A 14,398-nucleotide genomic window follows, 5' to 3' on the forward strand; every position below is an offset into this window, starting at 1 on the left:
GCAGTGGGTAGAAAATCTCTTTTCCCCAACACCAGCCTGGCACAAGTGTCAAGAAGCTGGGGAGGGTCCCAAGCTCAAACAATACCAGTAGATACCCCTGATGCTTAAATACTGCTCTTCCCAGGGATTTGAGGGACTTTGGCTCATCCAGAATACCTGGTAGACACTCTGATGTCAAGTGGTTGAAAGTCAAATGCAGAACAGGAAGGAAACAGGAAGTATTCAGAGGAAGTAAATCTGAGACATGAGTGGTAGGGTTTTCTTCTCTAACCCAATCCCATTCTGAAGAGCCTTAGAAAACAATCTGGTCCAAGGATTCTTCAAAAGTGCCAGTGTTTCATGAAAACACTCATGGGGAAGGAAATGGAGGGAGGGGCCCACTGGTTTCATGGAAGTGCATATAAGCCTCAATACTCCATCAATGGACTTAATGGGGACCACCTAATGTTTGTTTGAAAATAATACAAATTAAAAAGAAACAGAAGCCAGGCACGACGATGCACACCTATAATCTCAGCACTTGGGAGACAGAGGCAGGAACATCATGAGTTTGAGGCCAACCTGGGCTACCTAGTGACTTTCAGGCCAGCTTGCTGCTACATAGTGAGACCCTGTGAAAGAACAGCTGTGGGGGGGGGGGGAAGAGAAAAGAAAGGAAAAAAAAGGGGGAGAGAAGGGAGAGAAAGAGGGAAAGAAGAAGGAAGGGAGGAAGGAAGGAAGGAAGAGAACTTCCCACTATTAAGGATTAGAAAACAACTGATCTAGTCCAAACCATTCATCTGTCATAGAAAACTCTGGTTCAAGTGGGTCCGGTGGCCTGTGTCCCACATCACACAACAATCAAGTCACAGACCTCTTGACTAGAAGGCAAAGGGCATTTCCTCCACCCCACGATGTTCAGCAGGCTGTGAGGGGTTCACCAGAGATTCTGCCAGTGCTCCCAGCTCTTCTTGGGTCCTGAGGAATGTAGCCCATGACATAATTCTCCCAGAAGTTTTCTGTGAATCCAGGACTCTCACTCCTCAATGAGTCTGATAGGCGATGCAACAGAGTATGCTTTCCAAAAATGGCAAAAACTGTATTTCCCATCTCTCTTCCCAACACCTGGCCACCATCACCACTCTCACCCCATTAAAAAGTAAAATCTAGTTCTTGAAATTGGAAAGGATTTTGTGATTGCCACAAAGAATAAAACATGGCAGAAGTGATGTTCCTGACTGTTTGATAGTTCCCAGTTATTATTCAGATTCACTCCCCTGCATGTTCAACTAATTCACAAGAAAAGGTCAGGGTTCACAACAGTTTGGAAGTAGAAGTGGAAATGGGAGTGGGTGTCAAGAACAGCCTACAAATCGACTTTTCCGGATGTCACTTCCCCTCACTACATCAGCCAATGTTTACTGAGTACCAACCATGAGTCAGACACAGAACAGAGTCCCCGCCCTAAAAGAGCACAGTATAATTGGAGAGGCAGACACATCCAAACTCAGAAGTAATTGTAATGCAGTAAGTAAGTTGCTGTTAAAAATAAAAGTTTTGGGAGTACGTTGAAAAATAAGAGTATCAAACTCAAATGTTTAGTATTCTGGGATGATGACTTCTATCCTCTCAGAGGTATAAATGCTATAAATGTTACTCAGCTCTTGAAATCCAAACCCCGTGGTCTGGCCTGGCGGAGTGGGTCAAGTGGTAGAACAACTGCCTAGCAAGCATGAGGCTCTGAGTTCAAACCCCAGTGCTGCCCAAAAATAAAAAATAAAGATCTAATCAAATCCCTTGGTCCAACCCTTAGAATAAGAGACACCTTTGCTTAGACAGGCTTATCAAGTATCTTGACACATATTATAAAAGCATACAGAATAGAGTGTTAATTGTCCCCAAAAATCCATTCTCTCTTTCTCCAGAATAATAGTATACTGGATTTTGGGGGGGAGGGGACTAGAGTTTTTTTTTTTTTTTTTGGATACCTGAAATAAATAGGGATTATATTTCTCAGCTTCCCCCTCCTTGAAGCTATATATGGCCATATGATCACGTTCCAGACAAGAGCATGTATGAAAATTTTGAATTGTGTCTTAAAAGGGAAGAACATGCCCTTCTAGACACCATTTCTTCCTCCTTTCTGGCTGGAACAAGAAGACAGTATTAAACTATTCTGGATAATTCATGTAAGAGAAATACTTTAAAAATGGTTGAATCTGGGTCCTTTTTTACCTTGGAATCCCATTCCAGTTCTGGTCTGCTCAGCAACAAACTGCCACATGAGAGAAAAAAGGAAAACCCTAGTCTTGGTCAAGGCACTATCAGAAGGGTTGAATTGGTCTGGATTCTGCAGAGAAACAGACTCAATAGGAGAAGTATATGCATATTGACTCACTTGGTTATGGAAGCTGGGCTGCCCCAAGATCTGCACTCTACAAGTTGGAAAGCTACTGATATACTTCCAGTTCAAGTCCAAAGGCCTAGGAACCAGGAGAACCAATGACAAAAGTTGCAGTTCAAGTCTGGTGACCTGAGAGCTAAGAGTGCTGATGGTGAGGTTTCAGTAAACATTTGAATTTGGGTCCAAAGGAAGAAGACCAATGTTTCAGACTGAGGCCAGAGAATAAATTGTCTCTTATTTCACTGTTTTGTTTTAGTCATGCCTTCAATAAATTGAATGATGTCTACATATATTAGGGAAAGCAATCTGCTTTTTCTTAGTCTACCAACTCAAATATTAATGTGGTCCAGAGTTACCCTCACAGACAGACAGACACACCCAGAATAATGTTTAACCAAATAGCTGAGCACTCTATGGCCCAGTGAACTTGAATGTGTAATTGGGGACCACGGCACAGTGCATGCATGTGCACATGTGTATACATGGGGGAGGAGGTGGGATGTGTAGAAATAAGGAGTTAATAGCCTAAGTTAAAGGACTGTTTTTGTTAGGAGTTGATTTGGTAACAGAGCCCCCATGAAGGTTAATTTTATGAGTAAATTCCTCAACAGCATAAGGTTACAAAAATTCTGGAATTTTTATATCTTATCAAAGTGTAATATTGTACAGTTTTATTTGAAATTCAAAACTTAGATCAATAAAACCTGAAAATTTGAAACATTATATATCAAATATTGCAAACTGCTGGGTGCCACTGGCTCATGCTTGTAATCCTCACTACTTGGGATGATGAGATTAGGAGGATTGTGTTTCAAGGCCAGTCCAGGCAAATAGTTCACAAGACCCCATCTCCAAAATAACCAGAGAAAAATGGATTGGGGGTGTGGCTCAGGGTGGTAGAACACCTGCTTTGCAAGTGTGACTTCAAACCCCAGTTCCACCAAAAAATAAAATTCCAGAAATCAAAATAAAATCCTGGAAATAGACTTGATACTTGTGCTGTCATAACCAGCTGTCAAAGGCATAAAGGTTTGCTTAGGTAGATCATATGGGTTCATTATATATGTTCACTGAATGGCTTTTACTGTTGTAGCAACACAAATGAACCTAAACTTCAATGTCTCTTGTGTGGGAAAACCCTTGGCAATGATCGAATATAACCCCTTCTCATGGCAACACTTAAAACTAAAGGCAAACTTTAAAAGAAAATCTCCAAAATATCTGCACCAAAAGAAGATAAATGTTAGCTAGGATCAATATAGTGAAAAGCAAAATCAAATAAGCAAATCTAAACATTAACTAAAGCCCTCTGTGAGGTCAGTTTCAGAAATGCCTGGGAAAGTGGCACTCATGAAAAGAGAGAAAAGACAGTGCAACCTTGCTCTCTATAAATTTGTCCCAATGACCATCTACAGTACAAAATCACTCCTTTTAAACTCATTTACATGTGCAGATTTTAATGTACTGAAAAAACATATTTGAGAGCCTCTACCCCTTGGTAAGCCAAGCAGCCTCTGCAACAGACTAGCAGACCAAGATGTAAACAAAAAAAACACAGCTCCTAAAAACCTGAACCCCAGTGTGTGGATTCTAGAACAGTGACTTCCCCAACACATCAGATCAGCATCAGACAAAACAACCTTTCATTTCCCATACCTCAGAAGAACTCTGTCAAGATGCCATCTTGAGAGAGGGCCTCCTGATCAAGACTGAGATACCACGGTGTCTTGCAAACAAAGAGCAATCACAGTTCAGGGCAGCTTGAGACACCTGGCTACAGTGTATGAGAGGCTTGTGGAGAGTGAGACACTCTGACTTGGGGCAAGCTGAGAAGTTTAAGGAAGCTTGGGAAGGAAAAGGTGCAGTGTTGGTGGCCCTACCCTAACTGCCTGTGGAAATTTTTAAAAACAAAGCACCTAGCTTTTGCTGGAAGAGAGCTCAGGTTTCTTTTTGTTTTTTCTATTGGACTGGGTGGGGGTACATTGTGGCATCTACAGAAGTTCTTACAATATATCAAATATCTCATACTTGAATTCATCTCCTCTACCATTCTCCTTCATCCTCCTCCCCTCCATTCCTGGAATAGTTTCAACAGGTATCATTTTTCCATTTACTTTTTTGTGTATACAGTATTTGCACCATATTCACCCTTGAGAGCTCAGGTTTCAAAAGCTGCTTGCAGGCAGGCAAGTTTTGAGACTGAACAATGTAGAAGATTTAAAAAATCACAGCCCAAGAAGTTCCTGAACTCCCAGCCATAGTGTCCACATAGGTAACAGAAGTGGACATAGAGAGGGAGAGAAAAAAACATAGCTTACATACAAAGGTAAATATTTTAGAATCACCTCAGACCTTACAGCACACATCCTAAAAAACCAGGAGAGCATGGAGCAATGTAGTTCAAACTCTGAGAGAGAGTAACAGCCAACCAAGAATACTTTATCCAATAAAGCTTCCTTCATCTCAATGAGGAAATAAGAACCTTCCAGGATAAGGAAAAAGTGGGTCCTGTCCACCAAGCCTGCATTACAAAGAATACTCAAGGGAATATTTCACACAGAAGAGGAATAAAAACAACCACAAACACAAGAGATCAGGAAAGAATAAAACTCAGAAGGGGAATTGATGAGCCCTAAGAGCAAGGAAGGTATCGAGCATGATCAACTCAGTAAAACACAGATCGTGAACATGACTGACATGAAACTCAACCTGGGTGGGGAGGGTAAATACCTCTCAATAATAAGCCTAAATATGAATGGACCTAACTCTCCAATCAAAAGACATAGATTTCCTGATTGGATCAAAAAGCAAGATCCAACAATCTGTTGTCTACAAGAAACACACCTCACAATCAAAGACACAAACTAAAAGTGAAAGGTTGGAAAAACATGTACCAGGCATGTGGAAATCAGATGCAAGCAGGAGTAAGCTATTCTCATATCAGACAAAGCAGATTTTAAACAAAACTCAGTCAGAAGAGATGAAGAAGGTTGCTACACACTAATAAAGGGAGAAATCCAGAAAGAAGATAAAATGATTCTAAATATATATGCACCAAACATCAGTGTCCCCAAGTTCATAAAACAAACACTTCTGAGCATAAAGTAACACATAGGTCCTTATACAATAATAGTAGGAGATATCAACACCCCTCTCTCATTAATAGAACATCCAGAAAAAAACAGAACAAAGATATCCTAAAACTAAATACCATGAATGAAGTGGACTTAACAGACATTTATAGTCTATCCCATCCTTCAGCAGCAAATTACACATTTTTCTCAGAAGTCCATGGAACTTTCTCCAAAATAGATCACATCCTAAGTCATAAAGCAAATCTCAACAAAAATGAAATATCTAAATAATCCTCTGTAGCCTAATAGGTTATAATGGAATAAAATTAGAAATCAATGGCAAGAAAAACCATTCAAACTCATGGAGATTGAACAGCACACTTCTGAATGATCAATGGGTCATTGAAAAAATTAGGAAATAAACTTAGAAAATCCTAAATTCAAATGAAAATGCAAGCACTACTTGCAAGAACTTGTGGGAAACAGCAAAGGCAGTGTTAGGAGGGAAGTTTTTAGCCATGAACACCCACATCAGAAAATTAGAAAGATCTCAAATAAACAATCAGATGATGTACCTTAAACTCTTAGAAAAATAAGAACAAACCAATCCCAAAAATAATAGATAGAAATAAATTATAAAAATTACAGAAATTAATGAATTGAAGAACAAAAGATCAATAAATCAATGAAACAAGAAGTAAACTCCTTGAAAACAGTGAACAAGATCAACAAGCTGTTATCCAAATGAACCAAAAGAAGAAAAAGGAAGACCCAAATTAACAAAATCAGAAATGAAAAGGGGGATATTACAACAGACACCAATGAATTAAGAATATCCTATAGTATTATTTTGAAAATCTATGCTCCAGCAAACTGGAATATCAAGAAATGGATAAATTTCTTGACATGTGTCACCCACCTAAATTGAACCAAGAAGATTTAAACATCTTTAAAAACAAGTAATGAAATTGAGACAATTATAAAGAACTTCCCAACAAAAAAAGTCCAGATCTAGATAGATTCACTGCTGAATTCTGCCAAGGGAAGGAATACCATCAAACTCATTCTACAGAGCCAGTATTACCTTAATATCAAAACCAGATAAAGATGTACAAAAAAACAAAGTTACAGCCCAACATTTTTGATGAACATAGATGCAAAAATTCTCTATAAAATACTTGCAAAACAAATCCAACAACAAATTAAAGAAATCATACACCATGATCAAGTAGGTTTCATCCCAGGGATGTAAGGATGGTACAACAAGCACAAATCAAAAAATGTAATACAACACATGAACAGAATCAAGGACAAAAACCACATTATCACTCAATAAATGCATTAAATCCTTTGACAAAATTCAACATCCTGCCTTAAAGGGACAGACTCACTCCCTGAGTCACAAATGCATCAACCCAATCTTCCATTTCCCAACCCCCATACCATAAGACAGCTTACAGCTTTCCTGGCAGTTATAGGATTTTGCAGAATTTAGATCCCTAAGTATGTAGTCCCTGAATAGACACCTTTTTATGCTCCTCCTAATGTTCCTAATATTCCTATTTGGTTCTTAAATAATGTATGGCCACCCATTTCTCTTAGTAAAACTTGCCTCCAACAGACTCTGATCCTCTAGCTGACTACCTGCCTTCTCAGGGAACTTCTCAGAGAGCATGAAAACCAGATCCTGCCCCACTCTATAACAATTTCTGTTAAACCAGGGCATCTTGTTCTCCAAAAAGGATATTCTACTCTCTCCATTGGGACTTCGATGGACCAGCCCACATCTGGTCATTCTCATGACACCCACTGCTGTCAAGCTCAATGGGTTCCCCCAATGGTGGGACCTCTCAAGAAACAATTAGAAAATGGAGAAGGGAATTGGAGGACTCTTGAAATTGTCTAGGGAACAACATTTCACAGTGGTTCTCCTGGCCAATGCCCATCCTAATGCCTATGTTCTCGCTCTCCTATTCTTAAGCTTCCTCCCTCGTATCATACTACATGTCTGCTATTGCTAATCAAAAATTTAACCAGTTGTACCTCCAGGGATACCAACCTCTCCAAAATGCGAGGATAGCTGGCTGATACCCACCATGCGGAGGTTGATTGGCTCAAGACTCTTTATGACCTATGGCTACAAGGGACCTTTATCAACTTCAGGGAAGAGGAAATTTTCACCTTTGGAGCCTGGGTGTACGCCACCATGAGACTCACTACCCCAACGGCATTTGCCAACTAACCCTCCCTTCCCCCACGCCGCCCCTTGCCAGCTCGAAGAAGCCAGAGCGAACACAACACCCCCCCTTCCTTAACAAACAAAAAAGGGAGGAATGTTGGCAATAATGGCGCCAATAGGTTTCAGTTCTTACTGCACCCTTAAGCTTCTGTTTTCCTGGGTCACGGTCCTGCCTCCCAGGGTCACAGTCCTGCCTCAAGTCTAGCTTGAATCCTCCTTCTGCCCCAACCTCCAATCAGCATGAACCATAAGATCCTAACCAATCAGATCATGCTGAGTCCCACTGCCCCTGCCTCTCTCTCTCTCTCTCTCTCTCTCTCTCTCTCTCTCTCTCTCTCTCTCTCTCTCTCTCTTTCTCTCGCTCTCTCTCTGCTCTCTCCCTCTCCCACCCGGAAATAAAGAATCTCTTGGCCAGAAAAAAAAAAATTTGACATCCTTTCATGATAAAAGCTCTGAAGAAACTAGGAATAGAAGGAACATACCTCAACATTACAAAGGCTATATATGACAAAACTATATCCAACATCATAGTAAATGGGGAAAAACTGAAACCATTTCCTCTAAAATCAGGAATGAGACAAGAGTATATACTCTTCCCACTTTTATTCAACACAGTACTAGAATTCCTAGCCAGAGCAGTAAGTCAGGAGATAGAAATAAAAGGGATTCAAATAGGGAAGGAAGAAGTCAAATTATCTATTTGCAAAGTATAAGATCTTATACCCAAAAGATCCCAAAAACTCCAAAAATCTCTTAGATCTCATAAGCATATTCAGCAAAGTAACAGGTCCAAAATCAATACACAAAAATTAATAGCATTTCTACACACCAACAATGTACAGTCTGAAAAAGAAATCAGAAAAACAATACCATTAAAAATAGCATCAAAAACTTAAAACACCTAGGAATAAACTCAACAAAGGAAATGAAAGACCTATACAATGAAAACTATAAATCACTGAAGAAAGAAACCAAAGACAACATTAGAAGATGGAAGGACATCCCATTCTCATGAATCAGCAGAATCAATATTATGAAAATGGTTATACTACCAAAAGCAATCTATATGTTCCATGAAACCCTTATCGAAATTGACATTCTTTGCAGAGATAGAAAAATCAATCCTAAAGTTCATATGGAAGCATAAAAGACCTCAAATAGTCAATGCAATCTGAGTAAAAAGAGCAGTGCTGGAGGTACCACAACAGCTGACTTCAAACAATACTGCAGAGCCACAGTAGTCAAAACAGCATGGCACTGGCACAAAAACAGACACGAAGACCAGTGGAACAGAATAGAGGACTCAGACACAAATCCAGGCAGCTATAGTAAACTAACTTTTGACAAAGGAGCCGAAAACATACATTAAAAAAAAGACAGCCTCTTCAACAAATGGTGCTTAGAAAACTGGATATCCACCTGTAGAAGATTGAAACTAGATTCCAGTCTCTCACTTTGTACTACTATCAATTCAGAGTGGATCGAAGATCTTAATGTAGGATATAAAACTGTGACACTACTATAGGACAGAGTAGGGAAAACACTGGAACATATGGGCATAGGTAATAACTTCTTGAAAAGAACTCCAATAGTTCAGCAATTAAGAGAAAGGATTGACAGATGGGACTGAATCAAACTAAAAGACTTCTGCACAGCAAAGGAAACAGTCACTAGACTGAAGAGACAGCATACAATTGGGAGAAAAATCTGCTAACTAATACAACCGACAAGGGATTAATAATCTGAACCTACAGAGAGCTCGAAAACCTAACCCCCAAAGAATTAACAACCCATTGAGTGAATGGGTAAATGAGCAGAGCAGAAAGTTCCCAAAAACACATGAAGAAATGCTCATCCCTGGCCATAAAGAAAATGCAAATCAACAACATCGAAATTTTACCTCACTCTAGTCAGAATAGTTATCATAAATAATGTGAACAGCAACAAATACTGGAGAGAATGCGGCAGGAAAGGAATTCTTATGCACTGTTGGTGGGAATATAAATTAGTGCAACCACTATGTAAAGCACTATGAAGGTTCCTCAAAAAACTAAAAATAGAACTACCATCCCATCCAGTGATAACACTCCTGGGCATATAACCAAAGGAATTAAACCAGAATATAATTCAGCCACTTGCACACCCATGTTTATTGCAGCATTATTCACAACATCCAAGCCTTGGAAACAACCCAGGTACCCTACAAGTGATGAAGGATTAAGAAAAGCTGGTATATATACACAGTGGAGTATTCATCCATAAAGAAGAATGAAATTATGTTGCTTGCAGGTAAATGGATAGAACTGGTTAAATGAAGTAAGCCAGACTCAGAAGGACAAAGGTCACATGTTTTCCCTCATGTATGGAAGCTAGACCTAAAAGATAAATGTATACATAAATACATATACAATCTAATTAAGATACATTGTAAGCTCATACATGTCACAATAAAACCTCCTGTACAACTAATATATGCTATTTAAAATACTTGAACAATTGGTTGAGAAACTAAAGATAATCTAGATTTTTTTGTTTTGTTTCATAAGCTTTACAGCATTATTATAAAAACAACGTAGAATTTCATTCAGGTAAAGTCACTTGAATGCAGCAAGAACACAGAATCTCTATCTTCAAGTGCTTGATGAAATAAAGAAGCCACTAACATCAACCTAAGAAGAAAAGGAATAAAACCTTATGCTATAGAATTCCCACTGGTAGCCAAGAAAAGAAATCAAATTTTCTCATATAATCCAGAATAGCCCCTTATTTTGCTCCTAAGAAGAATGTGGGAGTCCACAGCTTCCTGTGAATTCTCACAATACCCTATAGCATGGGGAGGGATAGCCTAAGACAGTGAGTAGGCAGATCTAGGAGAAGCTAAGGCAAAACCCCTCCACTCCACCATGGGGCCTCATCAGAGGCAAAAGGCCACACAGGCTTAACATACTTCCAGGAAGAGATACAAGAAAATAAAATTTATAAACCCAATCTGACCATCTTAAATTTAAAAAGTAACCCAAAGAAGAGAACTAAATTTTTCATGAGTTTTAAGAAGAACTTGATAAATTTTTTTTTAAATCATAGAACAATAGAAATAAATGATAAAGAACTTAACAGAACTAAGGAAATTATGGATTAAAACTTCTTACAAAACTAATAGGCAAATTAGAAACAGGTGAATGAAACAGAATAGACCCAGCTGAAAAAATAGAACAGGACTGGGGAAAGGCCTGATGTAAATCACAGTGAACGGGGAGAAAATAAAATGGACAGTAAATCAATCAGGCAAAGGATTATGGATGTAAAAACAAAGCTTGTCAAACATAAGGACAATTGGTGCCCCAGTGGTTTCTTCAGGATCAAAAGAATCTTCTGTAATATAATATAGAAAAATTCCCCTAAAATTAAGGAAAAAGTAGCAAATCAATTGAGATACAGCCTTAGGTTATTGAACTCAAAGAAAAGAGTAATGACAAATAAAGAAGTAATGATAAATCCTAATAAAAATTATTGGAACTCAGAGATAAAAATAATTATAAAACAAGCAAGAGGGAGGAAATATTAAACTGGCTTCAAACTGCTCAGGGCCACATGCAGTGCCTGAAGACAGTGAGACAATGTCTACAAAGATCTCACAAAGGGAAGTTTGATATCATAATAAACTGCAAGAGATTGTTGTTTAAGTGTCAGGTCACAGTCAGATGTTCTCAATCATGATAAAACACAGGGAATAGAACATCTAGTACCTTCTCTTAAAAACTACTCACTGAAACCAGGAGGAAAGACTAGGGTGTGAGTCAAATACTCTGATTTAAGCAGATAGGACCTTTGATTCATGCAGAGTAGAGTTCAAATGGGAGCCAGGAAGGAGTCTATCTCCTTTATTATCCACTGCAGTCATCAGTCAGCCAGTAACCCCAGCAGTATCAGCAGCAGCAGAGGCAGGCTGCTCAGTGCAGCAGATTTTATACCAACAGAGACAAAAGTGGCATCCAGCCAAGTTATTACATCTACTGTGCAAGGTAATCCAACCAGTTTCACAACTAGTTGTCCTTAAGTGGTTACCTAGTAACAGTGAACTTGTCTCTAGAGTGAGCCTGCGGGCAGTTGATTAATCACTTTCCTCACACAGGGCAGCAGGCATGCTAATCAAGGCGATCCCCTTCATAAACAGGACCTTTGCTTCCTGGCATAGGAGCCCATTTGGAGACCTTCCTTTCTCTGAAGGAAAAATGAGACCAGTGGGTCTCAAGTCTCATTTTTAGGCAATGGGTACAAAGGGTTCTTCTGTGTTGTGTGATCTCAATAGGCAAAACCTCTTTGGAGTCTTGCTCACCTGCTCTTTTTGATACAAAACAAGGCAAAATGAAGCTGGCATTGGATTTTACTCTAGGCCCACAATTTCATTAAAATGAGGGAGAGGGCATGGCTCAAATGATAGAGACTTCTCTAGCAAGTGTGAGGCCCTGAGTTCAAACCCCAATACCACTGCCACTAGAAAAGATCGTAATAATAATTAAAATGATGGAGGGCACTTCATTTTGTGGAAACAACCATGCTGCAAGCCCTGCTGTCTGCTCTTAGCAACTGCATAACCAACCCCAGCTCTGGAGAACGGGACCATCCAGAAGCAAAGTGGCTGGCACTATGTGGACACAACTTGATTGGGAGCAAAGATCAAGTAAAGTCCTTTCCTCATCTGGCTCTTCAAGTATTAAATTTGCCACTCGACTGTAAGAAACAAAAAATTATAGCCAGCCTAGACTGAGAGAGAGGCATTGAAGGTTGAGACAGCCCTCAACACTCTGAACACAGGGACAGGCCCCAGAGTGTGCCTCTCAAATGAGATGCACCTGCCAGTCAAATTTACCTGTGAGATCTCCTGCTTCCTTCCCAATGAGATGGGAAAGGGAGGGACATAGGCCTAACTGTGCAGGCAGTGTAGCATAATGGTTAGGGTGGGATCCATGGCACCAGATGGCCTGAATTTTCATCTCCTCTGTCATTTCTTATGTGACTTTAGACAATTTTCTTTAATCCATCTGCTTTGCTATCCACATCTGTAAAATGAGGCCTCTAATAGTACTGACTTCATAAGGCCATTAGATGCTGGAGGTGTGGTTCAAGTGGAAGAATTCCTGCCTAGCAAGTCCAAGGCCCTAAATTCAAGCCCCGATACTGCCAAAAATGATAATAAAATTAAGTTATAAGTCCATTAGGTAAATGAATGTTAATCCACATACTATACTTAGAAAAGCACCTGGCACATGGTAAACTCATTAAAATATTAGATGTGACTATTAATTATTGGTGAGTAATTTAGAAGTGTCTTTACTCAACCACCCCCAGTGCTACCTGGGAAGGCTCCTCTGATGGAAGGAACCAGGAGCAAGCAAACTTCCTCACTTATAAAAGTCCTCTGAGACGGCTGGTGGAGTGGCTCAAGTAGTAGAACACCTGCCTAGCAAGAATGAGGCCCTGAGTTCAAACCCCAGTACTGCCAAGAAAAGAAAAGAAAATCCTCTGAGAAAGAAGAATTGCAGGGCCAGGGAACAGGCTGGTCTTCCCTGGACTTCTGAGAGCACCGATGTCTCACCACTGGAGTTCAGTAGGGACCAGCACCACATCCTCCCTCAAAGTCAAAGATAGCATCAATTAAACTAGAGCTTTGTCATTCACAAAAGGATGTCTTCCATTCATTCAATCTGGTCCTCACCACAAGAGATGGAATGCATTTATTCCTACTTCTTAAATGGGGAGACTGAAGCTCAAAGCAGTCAAGTGGTTTTCCCAACATCACAGAGCTTGAAGAAAATGCAAATCTATTCTGCCCCCAAACCAATGCCTCTCACTTGAATGTCTCACTTTGTCTCTCATTGTGTATCTTTCCCCATGTTTTTCTCTGTGAGATCTCTGTTATGTTTTTCTCTCTGATGTCTGTTTGGCTGCCTTTTTCTCCCATCTTCTTGGATTTTTCATTTTTCCTCTTCCTAGAAACAGTCTTTAGGCAAAAGTCTTTCTTCCCAGTTCAGACCTCAGATTCCCTGCAATCCATCTAAAACAAAAGAAGGGGTTTGGAGCAAGTAGCAGCCCAAGGTACTTCTGACTGTCATCACAAGTTTGGCTGGGGATTGAGTTCTATGTGCACCAGCACAGGGCAGCTCATTACTCCAGGAATAAGAACAGAGCAGAAAGGCTACTGATAGTAGGGGAAAGAGAAGCAACCCCTACAAGAAGGAGCCCCTCAGCCACCCCATCCTCCTTTGATCCATCTTGATCATTCTTCTGGAGCTTATTGCACAAGGGGAGAGAAACCCAAAGAAATAAAGGCAGTAGTGGTACCTCCAAAGGGAAGCAGGAAGCTGGCAGAGAAGTGGGTCTGGCCATTTAATAAGTGAAGCCCCATGCTCTTTTCCTCATCAGGGGACCTATGTACGTTTTAGAAGAAACACATTGCATTGCATCTCAGAGCCTCTGAAATGGCTGAACAAGCTGCTAGATGTAAATCTTCTTCCCACCCCACAGTAATAACCAACCACTACCTGCTGGGAAGATAAAGGGCACCACTTCCTGGTAAGATTTGAATCTATGATGGATATACACACCTCCCTAGAGGTGACTGCAGCCCAGTCTTCAGAGCCTAAGGCTCACTAATGACCTCTTCAAGGCTTTGGAAGCCAACTGACCCAATTGAGCCTTGAC

The sequence above is a fragment of the Castor canadensis genome, chromosome 3, assembly GCF_047511655.1.
Source record: "Castor canadensis chromosome 3, mCasCan1.hap1v2, whole genome shotgun sequence".
Lineage (NCBI taxonomy): Eukaryota > Metazoa > Chordata > Mammalia > Rodentia > Castoridae > Castor > Castor canadensis.